Source organism: Palaemon carinicauda, unplaced genomic scaffold, assembly GCF_036898095.1.
Source record: "Palaemon carinicauda isolate YSFRI2023 unplaced genomic scaffold, ASM3689809v2 scaffold600, whole genome shotgun sequence".
In the NCBI taxonomy this organism is placed as follows: domain Eukaryota; kingdom Metazoa; phylum Arthropoda; class Malacostraca; order Decapoda; family Palaemonidae; genus Palaemon; species Palaemon carinicauda.
In genome coordinates, this window is record NW_027171873.1 from 97,501 (window position 1) to 113,184 (window position 15,684).

The following is a 15,684-nucleotide window of genomic DNA, read 5'->3' on the forward strand; positions in this document are numbered from 1 at the left end:
CAGTATACGAGTGAAATCTGTAAGCAAGTTACCCCTAGAAAAGTGGGCTCAAGTAAAAGAAAACGGTGAGACTTTCCTTTTAGAGAAAACTTAATTTAAGGCTAACTATATTATATTTAATCACCATGAATTTTTTTTGTTTTGTTTTGTTATAAAGTCGCCTTAGCAAATTTATGAGTTAATGCCTCTAGGGATATTACCTTCCATTACTTGTATAATTGTACGATGTAAAATTATTAAGATTTACTTAAGGATAGTAAAACTATCACCATAAACTTTAAGTAGAGAGTATCTTAAAATCTAGGATTGATAGTTTTCGCTGTCTGATTGTGATGTTGGCAGATTCCTGAAAGATTTCAATTTTTTTTGCAATAAATATTCAAATCTATTTCTACTTTATCATCAGGTAACATTTCTAAGCTTGAAAATCTGTTTCGGCGCTATAACAATCCTTTTTACTACTTGTGTTATCTTGGTTTTTCAATGTCATATCTGAGAATTATAAGTTAGGTTTTCATTACTTTTCCTGGTCTTCAACTTAGTGAATTTTTACATTATTGATAAATGGTCAAGTTGGTTGCTATATTTTCTGCATATCTGTGTTCAAGCAATGTGTTCCCTATTATCAGTTCGTGAGAAAAAAAATAAGAAAGAAAAACCTTCTTGCTGATATGGAGTGCCATGCTCTCTCCCAGAATGTAGAATACACATATCCAGGCCATATATTACAAGAATTGACAAAGGCTGCTAAAATTTGCCATCTTAGTTCAATTTTGGACACTAAGTTTCCATGATGTTAAGCTTTACTCTGGATTTTTAAACTTAAGATCTTTATTTATTTATCGTGAGATACTTCGCACCCTTCTCCCACTTGAAAGGGTTGCACTGGACCAAGGGACATTTCTACCATTTGAGAGTTCACTAAAGGCCACTGTTCTTTCTCCTTCTACCTTGCTGGAAACCTCAAGAGTTATGTGCTTTTACGAGTAAAGAAAGAATTAAGAGTTTGCATATAAATACACACACACACACATTGTCGAGTAATGGTTTTCACATTTTATATTCCATGAACTCTGTTTCTTTTAAAGATATATTTGATTGTTAATTTTTAAGTTTCCTTGTTTAATTTTTAATATAAAGATATAACATGAAAAATTTTATCAACTTAAATTATATCTACAAACTGAAACATACAAAATTAACAAACTTCGTGTATAACACCAGGAACTTCTATAATAATATAAAGGTCTATTGAAGATCTTGCGAGTGTAATCATGATAAGGAAAAGTACTGTAAGTGATTACAGTCTGACGAAGAATCACTTGTATCTAAGGATGAAATAAGATCCAATGACCAAGAGTCTAAGGTCTAGGACCAATAATGAAGAAGACTGACCAAGGTCTAAGGAGTTCTGCAAAATATAAACATATTTACAACAACAAACTTGATATAATATAAAAGTTCTTGACTGCAGAAAATGCACAATGAAGTAAAACTTGATTCTAACCTTATTGTTTATACATTATAAACTATCAAACACTCGCAGGTTAACATATGACATTTCCAATACACAAACAATCTTCATTAGTTATACAGTATACCCTTATAAACACTAAATCACTTTAACACACGACATTATATAATACACTAATACATAGAACAATTTGAATAAAGGAGTCCTTTCAGTACTTACTGTTACGGATGGCTAGGTGTCAAGTAGTGATAAGAGAAATGCTGGGGACTTTCCATGTTGGAAAAAAAAAAAAAGGAGTTCAACCAAATAAACAAAGTAATAACTTCTTTAGTCCATGGAGTAAAAACATATACAAGAGATGGCAGCACAGCATTCCTCGACACACACAAATAATCTATATGTATATGTTGTTATGCCATTGGTAACAATGCTGAATTTGTCTAAAGAGAGTGTGCGATGATAAGATGTGATATATAATAAAGGAGACAAAAACTAAAGGAAAACTTGACCTAACTTATATTTGAATAAGACATATGTAGAAATAATTTATATATATCTAGGTTTATCTTTAAATATTCAAATCACCACATCAGAAAACTTGATGCATAACTCCTAATCAAATAAAGTAATGACATAAAAACCAATTCCTGTGGGAGCAAATTACGAAATACTTGGAGATAATTGAATTTAACCTTTACAGTTACACAGACTCTGTGGATCTACTCTTAAAAAAAAAAAAAAAACAACAACTTAAAACTATTAAAGTATAGCAGCAATAACAAAATGCAAACAATAACAGTTCAATACAATTACATAAATTTCATTAAATTACATATTGAACACAAAGAGACAAATATCATGATGCATCTTAACTTGTCCCTCCCCTTAAGGGGAGACAACGTGTACATCCAAATAACAAACTAATAGACTAGAATTTTTGTATACAGAAGCAAAAGTCAACATTTGGGAGGGATGTCGGCAATGAGGTTTAATATTGCCTTTGATATGCAATACCCCAATGTTATACTGCTGCAGGACCAAGGCCCATAGAGTTAATTTTGAAGTTTTTTTTAATTTCACTTACAAAAGGCAATGGATTACGGTAAAAAAAAAAAACTATACAAGAGATGGATTATCTATTAATTTTATATATATGAAATAATTAGATGATTTTTATACGAATCAATATTTTTCAAGAGCATGAAGGAGAGCCCAAGCTTCCTTTTCCACTGTACTCTAGGAACTGAGGCGGCTTCACTTTATTTAAATAAGAAATCTGGTGTACAGTAGTACATTATCGTCACTGGTCCGCATCAAAACTGCTCCTTCAGCCACATCACTAGCTTCTCCTTTGATAAACAGCTTGTCCGATTCAGATTCCTTCAAAACGAAGACTTCAAGACAAAACTTTAATAGCTTCAAAGGCACGTCTATGATCTGTCCACTGGCATCAGTCTTAGGGCGGACGATATTAATCAGAGGTACAGCAACTTCTGAAGAGTTCGGACAGAACCTCATAATAATATCTGTACGGCCTTGTTTATAGGAGTAGGCAATAATGTGATGCAAGCAACTGTCATACTTGGGTGCAATCATTCCGCTCCCGACATCCATGACCCAAGTTACAAAACTTTTCCCAATAGTAGTTTTCTGCCAAGTCTTCTCTAAGGCCAAGAAACAGGTCTCATTCTTTTAATGTTCATTCCAAGTACTATCGTGGACCAATGTCATCAAAGGTAACATTTCTCATCTGAAACAGAACATTAAAGATGTTAAGGCTTCAACAGCATTTGTCATTTCAAAGGGAAGAGTAGTATTGAAATTAATTACAGATATGATCCAGGCAGAAGCTTTCTTAGCATTTTCTGTCAAGGGTACTTTACATTATCATTTTGACAAAAAGTTGAAAATTAAGAATTTACAATAGCAATAATGAAAAATCTTATCAAAGGATAGTGGCGTTAATGGTGGCATATTCCTGGAAGATTTAAATATTTTTTTTCCGAGGGTAAAACCTACGCGACCCCAACAAGTAATGATGCAATAGGCTTGACTTTCTATCTTTATGCTAGTCATGGCAAGTAGTAAATTAATATTAACATAATATACTGTAGTATTTTTTTGACATACCTTTTATTCGAAGAGCTGCTATGTCTTAAGTAATCAGGTATCACTCTGAAATCAGAACAAAAATAAATTGTTGTGCCATAAACATCCTTTTCAAAAAGTGCTTAAATGGATATGAATTTTATCACTAAAACTTGAATATTGTATTTCCTAAAATTAAGGTTTCCTTACAGTACAACAAGAAGTATTTCATATTAGAATTAATTATATAAATCAGTTAAACAATCTTATAATAATTAGAAATAACAATTTAATAACCCTGGATAGGTAATGTTATTTCACCACCTTGGATAGGTTTTGATGGGTCGATTTTAACCCGGTCCAAACAAATTCATTAAAAATTAATTTGTAAGCCAATTCAATACCTTCTTAAATAAAAAAAAAAGATTCAAAGAATGTTCTAATATAAAAAAAAGAATAGATAAAAGCTATGTACAAAATAAACATTTTTTACAAATAAATTAAAAAAAAAGTATAAAAAATTACCACAAAAATATTCACCTAAAATCTAAATAAGAAAATAAACAAACTATTTTAAGCACTTATTCTACGATAATTGAGCACTCTTTGGTAAGATCCAGGGTGGAAGGGGGTGGGGGGGGGGGGGAGTTGGAGGATCAACAAGGTATCTCTTCCTAAAATGAGAAAAAAACTAAATGTTTTTTTGGGCCAAAAAAATATCAATACTCTTTTCAACATTTATTTTCGGTAGGTAAATAATAGTTGTTGAAATTTTTACAGAATATCGTATTACCTTGCAATAAAAATGTGTTAAAAGGTCAAAATGGCTGCCAACCACACTACCTTGTGAGGCCAGACCTGTTACCTGAAAGGGAGAAAGATATGTCAATATCAGCGAAGTATTTACTTATATAATTGTTAGAGGATTTGCATAGAAATATTATGGTAGATAGTATGAAGTTTATAGATTATTTAGCATTTAAAAATAGAATAATGATCATAATTAAATTATTATATAGGTACAAACTTACAAAAACCTGAAAAATAATAAACTATTTTATAAAAACATAGGGGGCAGAAGACATTCACAAACACTTTACAACAAACCTACTTTTTTATACGCGCCTAAAACCTACTACACATTCGATAATTATATAAAAACTTTGATATTTCACAACTTACCTTAACCAGGCGCTCAGAATTACCTTACAGAAATGTGCTATGAACCTGACCACTATACAGCAATTTGTACCTCAAGATATACTTCTATGCAATCAAGTTTTTTACCCCCAAAATACCTGACACATTAAGACCTACCTAAATACCATCAAGTCCAAAGTTCTATAAAGTCATTTGACTTAAGATTGCAAAATGTATTTCATCTAAAGATAACCAACAAAAAAAGTACCACTTAATCTACTGTACAGTATCACTATTCCTGTATTATCCCCCTTTGCATTTTTAGAGCCATTGATACTAATGTAATATGTTGAAACTATTTCAACCGCAGGAAATATTATCATTAAGTTCTAAAGGTGCTTTTCCCTTTCAGTACAAGCAGGAGACTTTAAACCAATGGTGTTATGGTCATAGTTAGCCATGCTTATAAAATTTTGTAGTGTATTGAAGCACACCATGTATGAAGCATGTTGCCACTGTCTCACCACGATGAGGTCATGACCTTTGAGACAGGGGGGACGTCCACAACAAGATCAGTACCATGCACCCACCTCCATGTGTTGCGAGCACATGTTGGGAGCACATGTCACCAACACTTGAGCGTCTCTGGAACCCCAAACCAGAGCGGATCAAAGTAGTAACAATCAAGAGGTTTGTGATCACCCCAAGATTGAGACTACCCCGACAACCGAAACCTTATGTTGAGGGGGTTCTAAGTCCCTCGCTATAAGATAACGGAACCGTTTACTAGCCGGTTTCTGGCGAAATGACTTTCGCCAGAAACCGGATGTTCCAATACGCCTTTAACACTGTAACCAACCCGTGACAGAGTCACAGAAGTAAGCCAGGAATCAGCGTGATCCGCGCATAAGCGCTATGATGTGCCTTTACACCTCACTGAGCCCAGACAGGCTCAGCCAGGAATCAGCACATTAGGTCACAGGTCAGCTAGGAATCGGCATACTTTTGCAAGTCTTTCCTTTCAGCCTAACTGACCCGGACACCATCACGCCTTTAACACTGTAACCAACCCGTGACAGAGTCACAGAAGTAAGCCAGGAATCAGCGTGAATCGCGCATAAGCGCTATGATGTGCCTTTACACCTCACTGAGCCCAGACAGGCTCAGCCAGGAATCAGCACATTAGGTCACAGAGGTCAGCTAGGAATCGGAATACTTTTGCAAGTCTTTCCTTTCAGCCTAACTGACCCGGACACCATCACGCCTTTAACACTGTAACCAACCCGTGACAGAGTCACAGAAGTAAGCCAGGAATCAGCGTGAATCGCGCATAAGCGCTATGATGTGCCTTTACACCTCACTGAGCCCAGACAGGCTCAGCCAGGAATCAGCACATTAGGTCACAGAGGTCAGCTAGGAATCGGCATACTTTTGCAAGTCTTTCCTTTAAGCCTAACTGACCCGGACCTTGGAGATAAAAAGTGGGAAGTAAAGTAATAAGTGATATAGACTCTTAGAGAATGTTAGTAAAGGATTTGGTTAAAGTCTCCTGCAATTGATCATTAGCATACCTTCATAATCTAGCAATGATACCTAACTCAGTATATCTAATTCGTTGCTTTGACTGTTGCTTCCTTTCTATATAGAGGACTACTTTTTGACTATCACTGTCAATACTTTCTTTACATATATCACCGTCTACTTTGGGTCCTTATGTCTATTTTCTTCCTCAGAGGACTAGGCTACTATGTCAATATATTTAACTTTTCTTCCATGAAGGGCTACTCTGGGCAGTACAGTCACCTGTTTTCTTTTCATTAATTAAAGACTGAAATCAAAATACCCTATAAAGTTGAAAAAACTTTGCCAATATTGAAGACTGCTGAATAAAGTTCTATTATTAATCAATGAAAGTTTGCCTGCCTACATCACAAACTGTCTAGGAAGATAGAATCATAGAATGACCATGAATTACTAGTCTTATGTTCTGATAATCCAGCGAGAACACTTGAAAAAAAATGCTAAATTTTAAAAAAAAAAAAGTGAAAAATTAAAAACTTGCAGCAGGAGACACATCCCGGGCAGCAGCAGAGACAGCGCGGACAGCAGCAAAGACATCACAAGCAGCAGAAGAGACAGCACACGCAGCAGGAGTGACTAGTTTTCTAACATTGAACAGCCGCACTCTGGAGCCTTTTACGATACCTAGCAACAGCCTTCACAGCCGAGCTAGCAGAGGGAGAAGGCAGGCATGGATCTTGTGGGTTACTGGTGGAAGATTGGTGATGTCATGGCAAGTAGTAAATTAATATTAACATAATATACTGTAGTATTTTTTTGACATACCTTTTATTCGAAGAGCTGCTATGTCTTTTAAGTAATCAGGTATCACTGAAATCAGAACAAAAATAAAATGTTGTGCTATAAACATCCTTTTCAAAAAGTGCTTAAATGGATATGAATTTTATCACTAAAACTTGAATATTGTATTTCCTAAAATTAAGGTTTCCTTACAGTACAACAAGAAGTATTTCATATTAGAATTAATTATACAAATCAATTAAACAATCTTATAATAATTAGAAATAACAATTTAATAACCCTGGATAGGTAATGTTATTTCACCACCTTAGATAGGTTTTGATGGGTCGATTTTAACCCGGTCCAAACAAATTCATTAAAAATTAATTTGTAAGCCAATTCAATACCTTCTTAAATAAAAAAAAAAAGATTCAAAGAATGTTCTAATATAAAAAAAAGAATAGATAAAAGCTATGTACAAAATAAACATTTTTTACAAATAAATTAAAAAAAAAGTATAAAAAATTACCACAAAAATATTCACCTAAAATCTAAATAAGAAAATAAACAAACTATTTTAAGCACTTATTCTACGATAATTGAGCACTCTTTGGTAAGATCCAGGGTGGAAGGGGGTGGGGGGGGGGGAGTTGGAGGATCAACAAGGTATCTCTTCCTAAAATGAGAAAAAACTAAATGTTTTTTTGGGCCAAAAAAATATCAATACTCTTTTCAACATTTATTTTCGGTAGGTAAATAATAGTTGTTGAAATTTTTACAGAATATCGTATTACCTTGCAATAAAAATGTGTTAAAAGGTCAAAATGGCTGCCAACCACACTACCTTGTGAGGCCAGACCTGTTACCTGAAAGGGAGAAAGATATGTCAATATCAGCGAAGTATTTACTTATATAATTGTTAGAGGATTTGCATAGAAATATTATGGTAGATAGTATGAAGTTTATAGATTATTTAGCATTTAAAAATAGAATAATGATCATAATTAAATTATTATATTGGTACAAACTTACAAAAACCTGAAAAATAATAAACTATTTTATAAAAACATAGGGGGCAGAAGACATTCACAAACACTTTACAACAAACCTACTTTTTTATACGCGCCTAAAACCTACTACACATTCGATAATTATATAAAAACTTTGATATTTCACAACTTACCTTAACCAGGCTTTCAGAATTACCTTACAGAAATGTGCTATGAACCTGACCACTATACAGCAATTTGTACCTCAAGATATACTTCTATGCAATCAAGTTTTTTACCCCCAAAATACCTGACATATTAAGACCTACCTAAATACCATCAAGTCCAAAGTTCTATAAAGTCATTTGACTTGAGATTGCAAAATGTATTTCATCTAAAGATAACCAACAAAAAAAGTACCACTTAATCTACTGTACAGTATCACTATTCCTGTATTATCCCCCTTTGCATTTTTAGAGCCATTGATACTAATGTAATATGTTGAAACTATTTCAACCGCAGGAAATATTATCATTAAGTTCTAAAGGTGCTTTTCCCTTTCAGTACAAGCAGGAGACTTTAAACCAATGGTGTTATGGTCATAGTTAGCCATGCTTATAAAATTTTGTAGTGTATTGAAGCACACCATGTATGAAGCATGTTGCCACTGTCTCACCACGATGAGGTCATGACCTTTGAGACAGGGGGGACGTCCACAACAAGATCAGTACCATGCACCCACCTCCATGTGTTGCGAGCACATGTTGGGAGCACATGTCACCAACACTTGAGCGTCTCTGGAACCCCAAACCAGAGCGGATCAAAGTAGTAACAATCAAGAGGTTTGTGATCACCCCAAGATTGAGACTACCCCGACAACCGAAACCTTATGTTGAGGGGGTTCTAAGTCCCTCGCTATAAGATAACGGAACCGTTTACTAGCCGGTTTCTGGCGAAATGACTTTCGCCAGAAACCGGATGTTCCAATACGCCTTTAACACTGTAACCAACCCGTGACAGAGTCACAGAAGTAAGCCAGGAATCAGCGTGATCCGCGCATAAGCGCTATGATGTGCCTTTACACCTCACTGAGCCCAGACAGGCTCAGCCAGGAATCAGCACATTAGGTCACAGGTCAGCTAGGAATCGGCATACTTTTGCAAGTCTTTCCTTTCAGCCTAACTGACCCGGACACCATCACGCCTTTAACACTGTAACCAACCCGTGACAGAGTCACAGAAGTAAGCCAGGAATCAGCGTGAATCGCGCATAAGCGCTATGATGTGCCTTTACACCTCACTGAGCCCAGACAGGCTCAGCCAGGAATCAGCACATTAGGTCACAGAGGTCAGCTAGGAATCGGAATACTTTTGCAAGTCTTTCCTTTCAGCCTAACTGACCCGGACACCATCACGCCTTTAACACTGTAACCAACCCGTGACAGAGTCACAGAAGTAAGCCAGGAATCAGCGTGAATCGCGCATAAGCGCTATGATGTGCCTTTACACCTCACTGAGCCCAGACAGGCTCAGCCAGGAATCAGCACATTAGGTCACAGAGGTCAGCTAGGAATCGGCATACTTTTGCAAGTCTTTCCTTTAAGCCTAACTGACCCGGACCTTGGAGATAAAAAGTGGGAAGTAAAGTAATAAGTGATATAGACTCTTAGAGAATGTTAGTAAAGGATTTGGTTAAAGTCTCCTGCAATTGATCATTAGCATACCTTCATAATCTAGCAATGATACCTAACTCAGTATATCTAATTCGTTGCTTTGACTGTTGCTTCCTTTCTATATAGAGGACTACTTTTTGACTATCACTGTCAATACTTTCTTTACATATATCACCGTCTACTTTGGGTCCTTATGTCTATTTTCTTCCTCAGAGGACTAGGCTACTATGTCAATATATTTAACTTTTCTTCCATGAAGGGCTACTCTGGGCAGTACAGTCACCTGTTTTCTTTTCATTAATTAAAGACTGAAATCAAAATACCCTATAAAGTTGAAAAAACTTTGCCAATATTGAAGACTGCTGAATAAAGTTCTATTATTAATCAATGAAAGTTTGCCTGCCTACATCACAAACTGTCTAGGAAGATAGAATCATAGAATGACCATAAATTACTAGTCTTATGTTCTGATAATCCAGCGAGAACACTTGAAAAAAAATGCTAAATTTTAAAAAAAAAAAAGTGAAAAATTAAAAACTTGCAGCAGGAGACACATCCCGGGCAGCAGCAGAGACAGCGCGGACAGCAGCAAAGACATCACAAGCAGCAGAAGAGACAGCACACGCAGCAGGAGTGACTAGTTTTCTAACATTGAACAGCCGCACTCTGGAGCCTTTTACGATACCTAGCAACAGCCTTCACAGCCGAGCTAGCAGAGGGAGAAGGCAGGCATGGATCTTGTGGGTTACTGGTGGAAGATTGGTGATGTCATGGCAAGTAGTAAATTAATATTAACATAATATACTGTAGTATTTTTTTGACATACCTTTTATTCGAAGAGCTGCTATGTCTTTTAAGTAATCAGGTATCACTGAAATCAGAACAAAAATAAAATGTTGTGCTATAAACATCCTTTTCAAAAAGTGCTTAAATGGATATGAATTTTATCACTAAAACTTGAATATTGTATTTCCTAAAATTAAGGTTTCCTTACAGTACAACAAGAAGTATTTCATATTAGAATTAATTATACAAATCAATTAAACAATCTTATAATAATTAGAAATAACAATTTAATAACCCTGGATAGGTAATGTTATTTCACCACCTTAGATAGGTTTTGATGGGTCGATTTTAACCCGGTCCAAACAAATTCATTAAAAATTAATTTGTAAGCCAATTCAATACCTTCTTAAATAAAAAAAAAAAGATTCAAAGAATGTTCTAATATAAAAAAAAGAATAGATAAAAGCTATGTACAAAATAAACATTTTTTACAAATAAATTAAAAAAAAAGTATAAAAAATTACCACAAAAATATTCACCTAAAATCTAAATAAGAAAATAAACAAACTATTTTAAGCACTTATTCTACGATAATTGAGCACTCTTTGGTAAGATCCAGGGTGGAAGGGGGTGGGGGGGGGGGAGTTGGAGGATCAACAAGGTATCTCTTCCTAAAATGAGAAAAAAACTAAATGTTTTTTTGGGCCAAAAAAATATCAATACTCTTTTCAACATTTATTTTCGGTAGGTAAATAATAGTTGTTGAAATTTTTACAGAATATCGTATTACCTTGCAATAAAAATGTGTTAAAAGGTCAAAATGGCTGCCAACCACACTACCTTGTGAGGCCAGACCTGTTACCTGAAAGGGAGAAAGATATGTCAATATCAGCGAAGTATTTACTTATATAATTGTTAGAGGATTTGCATAGAAATATTATGGTAGATAGTATGAAGTTTATAGATTATTTAGCATTTAAAAATAGAATAATGATCATAATTAAATTATTATATAGGTACAAACTTTCAAAAACCTGAAAAATAATAAACTATTTTATAAAAACATAGGGGGCAGAAGACATTCACAAACACTTTACAACAAACCTACTTTTTTATACGCGCCTAAAACCTACTACACATTCGATAATCATATAAAAACTTTGATATTTCACAACTTACCTTAACCAGGCTTTCAGAATTACCTTACAGAAATGTGCTATGAACCTGACCACTATACAGCAATTTGTACCTCAAGATATACTTCTATGCAATCAAGTTTTTTACCCCCAAAATACCTGACACATTAAGACCTACCTAAATACCATCAAGTCCAAAGTTCTATAAAGTCATTTGACTTAAGATTGCAAAATGTATTTCATCTAAAGATAACCAACAAAAAAAGTACCACTTAATCTACTGTACAGTATCACTATTCCTGTATTATCCCCCTTTGCATTTTTAGAGCCATTGATACTAATGTAATATGTTGAAACTATTTCAACCGCAGGAAATATTATCATTAAGTTCTAAAGGTGCTTTTCCCTTTCAGTACAAGCAGGAGACTTTAAACCAATGGTGTTATGGTCATAGTTAGCCATGCTTATAAAATTTTGTAGTGTATTGAAGCACACCATGTATGAAGCATGTTGCCACTGTCTCACCACGATGAGGTCATGACCTTTGAGACAGGGGGGACGTCCACAACAAGATCAGTACCATGCACCCACCTCCATGTGTTGCGAGCACATGTTGGGAGCACATGTCACCAACACTTGAGCGTCTCTGGAACCCCAAACCAGAGCGGATCAAAGTAGTAACAATCAAGAGGTTTGTGATCACCCCAAGATTGAGACTACCCCGACAACCGAAACCTTATGTTGAGGGGGTTCTAAGTCCCTCGCTATAAGATAACGGAACCGTTTACTAGCCGGTTTCTGGCGAAATGACTTTCGCCAGAAACCGGATGTTCCAATACGCCTTTAACACTGTAACCAACCCGTGACAGAGTCACAGAAGTAAGCCAGGAATCAGCGTGATCCGCGCATAAGCGCTATGATGTGCCTTTACACCTCACTGAGCCCAGACAGGCTCAGCCAGGAATCAGCACATTAGGTCACAGGTCAGCTAGGAATCGGCATACTTTTGCAAGTCTTTCCTTTCAGCCTAACTGACCCGGACACCATCACGCCTTTAACACTGTAACCAACCCGTGACAGAGTCACAGAAGTAAGCCAGGAATCAGCGTGAATCGCGCATAAGCGCTATGATGTGCCTTTACACCTCACTGAGCCCAGACAGGCTCAGCCAGGAATCAGCACATTAGGTCACAGAGGTCAGCTAGGAATCGGAATACTTTTGCAAGTCTTTCCTTTCAGCCTAACTGACCCGGACACCATCACGCCTTTAACACTGTAACCAACCCGTGACAGAGTCACAGAAGTAAGCCAGGAATCAGCGTGAATCGCGCATAAGCGCTATGATGTGCCTTTACACCTCACTGAGCCCAGACAGGCTCAGCCAGGAATCAGCACATTAGGTCACAGAGGTCAGCTAGGAATCGGCATACTTTTGCAAGTCTTTCCTTTAAGCCTAACTGACCCGGACCTTAGAGATAAAAAGTGGGAAGTAAAGTAATAAGTGATATAGACTCTTAGAGAATGTTAGTAAAGGATTTGGTTAAAGTCTCCTGCAATTGATCATTAGCATACCTTCATAATCTAGCAATGATACCTAACTCAGTATATCTAATTCGTTGCTTTGACTGTTGCTTCCTTTCTATATAGAGGACTACTTTTTGACTATCACTATCAATACTTTCTTTACATATATCACCGTCTACTTTGAGTCCTTATGTCTATTTTCTTCCTCAGAGGACTAGGCTACTCTGTCAATATATTTAACTTTTCTTCCATGAAGGGCTACTCTGGACAGTACAGTCACTGGTTTTCTTTTCATTAATTAAAGACTGAAATCAAAATACTATATAAAGTTGAAAAAACTTTGCCAATATTGAAGACTGCTGAATAAAGTTCTATTATCAATCAATGAAAGTTTGCCTGCCTACATAACAAACTGTCTAAGAACATAGAATGACCATAAATTACTAGTCTTTTGTTCCGATAAAAAACTAATGTTAAATAAAAAAAAAAAGTGAAAGATTAAAAACTTGCAGCAGGAGAGACATCACGGGCAGCAGAAGAGACGTCATGGGCAGCAGAAGAGATGTCATGGGCAGCAGAAGAGACAGCACACGCAGCAGAAGAGACAGCACACGCAGCAGAAGAGACAGCACATGCAGCAGAAGAGACATCACACGCAGCAGGAGTGATTAGTTTTCTAAGACATTTGACAGCCGCACTCGGTAGAACTTCAAAAGTTCAAACCTTTAGAAAATATTTTTTGTTGTGTAATTAATCCCTAATACAATAAAAACGAACGCACAAAAATGTCGAGTAAATAAATCCCGAATACAATGAAAACGAATGCACAAAAATGTCGGGTAAATAAATCCCGAAGACAATGAAAACTAACGCACAAAAATGTCGGGTAAATAAATCCCGAATACAATAAAAACGAACGCACAAAAATGTCGGGTAAATAAATCCCGAATACAATAAAAACGAACGCACAAAAATGTCGGGTAAATAAATCCCGAATACAATAAAAACGAACGCACAAAAATGTCGGGTAAATAAATCCCGAATACAATAAAAATGAACGCACAAAAATGTCGGGTAACTAAATCCCGAATACAATAAATATGAACGCACTAAAATGTCGGGTAAATAAATCCCGAACACAATAAAAACTAACGCACAAAAATGTCGGGTAAATAAATCCCGAATACAATAAAAATGAACGCACTAAAATGTCGGGTGAATAAATCCCGAATACAATAAAAACGAACGCACTAAAATGTCGGGTAAATAAATCCCGAATACACTAAAAACGAACGCACAAAATGTTGGGTAAATAAACCGGAATACAATAAAAATGAAGGTACAAAAATGTCGGGTAAATAAATCCCGAATACAATAAAAACGAACGCACAAAAATGTCTGGTAAATACCGAATACAATAAAAACGAACACACAAAAATGTCGGGTAAATAAATCCCGAATACAAACGCACAAAAATGTCGGGTAAATAAATCCCGAAAACAAACGCACTAAAATGTCGGGTAAATAAATCCCGAATAAAAACGCACAAAAATGTCGGGTAAATAAATCCCGAATACAGACGCACAAAAATGTTGGGTAAATAATCCCGAATACAGACGCACAAAAATGTCGGGTAGATAAATCCCGAATACAAACGCACAAAAATGTCGGGTAGATAAATCCCGAATACAAACGCACAAAAATGTCGGGTAAATAAATCCCGAATTCAAACGCATTAAAATGTCGGGTAGATAAATCCCGAATACAAACGCACTAAAATTTCGGGTAAATAAATCCCGAATACAAACGCACTAAAATGTCGGGTAAATAAATCCCGAATACAAACGCACTAAAATGTCGAGTAAATAAATCCCGAATACAATGAAAACTAACGCACAAAAATGACGGGTAAATAAATCCCGAATATAATAAAAACGAATGCACATAAATATCGGGTAAATGAATCCCGAATACAGTAAAAACGAAGGTAAATAAATCCCGAATACAAACGCATTAAAATGTCTGGTAAATAAATCCTGAATACAAACGCACTAAAATGTCGGATAAATCAATCCCGAATACAGACGCACAAAAATGTCGGGTAAATAATCCCAAATACAAACGCACAAAAATGTTGAGTAAATAAATCCCGAATACAAACGCACTAAAATGTCGGGTAAATAAATCCCGAATACAAACGCACTAAAAATGTCGGATAAATCAATCCCGAATACAGATGCACAAAAATGTCGGGTAAATAAATCCCGAATACAGACGCACAAAAATGTCGGGTAGATAAATCCCGAATACAAACGCACAAAAATGTCGGGTAGATAAATCCCGAATACAAACGCACAAAAATGTCGGGTAGATAAATCCCGAATACAAACGCACAAAAATGTCGGGTAAATAAATCCCGAATACAAACGCACTAAAATGTTAGGTAGATAAATCCCGAATACAAACGCACTAAAATGTCGGGTAAATAAATCCCGAATACAAACGCACTAAAATGTCGGGTAAATAAACCCCGAATGCAAACGCACAAAAATGTCGGGTAAATGAATCCCGAAT

The 15,684-nt window shown here is 35.8% G+C and overlaps 1 long non-coding RNA gene across 1 annotated transcript; it reads right to left on the bottom strand.

The window, feature by feature from the left end:
• Positions 1 to 3,069: 3,069 nt before the first annotated feature.
• LOC137637251 (uncharacterized) lies at positions 3,070 to 4,025 on the bottom strand. The gene is made up of 2 exons (XR_011043497.1): positions 3,605 to 4,025; positions 3,070 to 3,224 (listed from the first exon to the last, which is right to left on the bottom strand). It is a non-coding gene; the product is annotated as an uncharacterized lncRNA (long non-coding RNA).
• Positions 4,026 to 15,684: the final 11,659 nt, after the last annotated feature.